The following is a 1,776-nucleotide window of genomic DNA, read 5'->3' as shown; positions in this document are numbered from 1 at the left end:
AAAATGAAGGACTGTAAAAAAAAAAGATTTCTATAGGTCAACCACTTGAAAAAAAATCTTAAATAAAGTACAAAGAAAGAGAAAATCAAGATATGATTCACGTGCAAATATATGCATACCACATATTCCTGGACCAGGTTTTCTGGATCTTCATCCATGTAAACACACGCTCCTTTAATAATGTCTTCTCGTCCAGCCTCTGCATCATTACACTGGAAAAGAAAACGTTTTTATTTTTCAACTCTAGTTGTACAACACAATTAGTATCACAATGTAAATCATTAAATCAATGAATATTTTGGTGCACAATTTTCAAATCTATGAATCAAATTAGTTTTGCTGCTTACAATCTAAAAATTCTATGACACGATCAAAAATTCAAATACCACTGCCAACATTAGTTATTATAAATGACAAATATTTTCCAAGTACTTACTTCCACGGGAATCAGTCTGTCAGGGGATAAACATAATATTCAATACACAGTATTTTTTTAGAAAATAGAAAATAGTTAGGCACATTTTCTATACATGTCCAAAATGTCCGTTTATNTCAAATACCACTGCCAACATTAGTTATTATAAATGACAAATATTTTTTCCAAGTACTTACTTCCACGTCCAGCTGTACATACATCAAGTGTAGTGGGTCCACGGTGAATCACCACGGGAATCAGTCTGTCAGGGGATAAACATAATATTAAATACACAGTATTTTTTTAGTAAATAGAAATAGTTAGGCACATTTTCTATACATGTCCAAAATGTCCGTTTATGTTTCTCAAAAAATGAAAATAAATGTTTTTAAGAAACAAATATTTTTTTCAGTGCTGAACTCAAATAATAAAGTTTTTCCTGTTTTTTGCACAATTCTGAGATCAACATAAACTTTCTTTGAGGAGGGTCATTGTTTAAAATGAGGAATTAATGTCTTTGATTCTTCAACCAAAAACACATCATGTTTGTTCCACTTGAGCCCAAGAGTCTACCCCATATTGTTAAAAGTATCCCCCTTACAACTCCTCAAGCAGATTTTCTCTCACCATGCAGAAAATGTCTTCCCATGACGAGCAACAGCTCACTTGCATGCGTGTGGTGTGGTATTTTTTATGTGTGCAGAGTGTTTCTTCCCAGTGCAGATACATTTTTTTAATAATTGCCCATGCATTACAAAAAACAACTAGTGTGCAGATGACAAAACAATCGCTTTTTCATTGGCTTTTACTAAGTGGGTCGGTGTGAGTGCACTAGCTAACTAGCTAGCTAGCTAGTAGTAACAGGTTTTGTTGTGGTTAGTCAGAGAATTAAGTTGTTTAAAAAAGGCAGAATTATTTATTAACGCTACTGGTAATGTTGTAAATATCTTACGCAACATATTTAAACTTACCTTTTCACTTTGAAGGTCTTTATTAGGGCCACTGAAAAGACGCCATGCCAGCCGATGTTCCCTCCACTGATATTTCTTCTACTGAACTTTGGAAAGTTACTCAGCATTTTGAATTTTTGAATGTATTTCCTTTTCCTGTTTTGAAGGAACTTAATTACATCAAATTTACTTTTTTAATTAAATCACTTTCAGTCTACATGTTAGAAACAAGCATATTAAACAAGTTATTCAATCACATAGTTTTAACTTGTTTAAATGACATTAACAGAGAAAATATGAATAAATTGTGTTGCATTTACTACTTTAATTCGAGTAAATTCAAATACTCTAGAAATCCTTTTTTTCAGTGCATACCTTTGGTTCCTGTTTTTGTTCATGTTATGTCATAAT

The 1,776-nt window shown here is 32.2% G+C and overlaps 1 long non-coding RNA gene across 1 annotated transcript; it reads right to left on the bottom strand.

The window, feature by feature from the left end:
• Positions 1-8: 8 nt before the first annotated feature.
• LOC112140058 lies at positions 9-1,521 on the bottom strand. Its single transcript, XR_002918105.2, has 3 exons — positions 1,387-1,521; positions 613-677; positions 9-212 (listed from the first exon to the last, which is right to left on the bottom strand). It is a non-coding gene; the product is annotated as an uncharacterized LOC112140058 (long non-coding RNA).
• Between the last annotated feature and the right edge of the window lie 255 nt (positions 1,522-1,776).

This window comes from Oryzias melastigma, unplaced genomic scaffold, assembly GCF_002922805.2.
Source record: "Oryzias melastigma strain HK-1 unplaced genomic scaffold, ASM292280v2 sc03997, whole genome shotgun sequence".
NCBI classification, from domain to species: Eukaryota; Metazoa; Chordata; class Actinopteri; order Beloniformes; family Adrianichthyidae; genus Oryzias; species Oryzias melastigma.
This window is presented reverse-complemented; position numbering and strand designations above follow the sequence as displayed.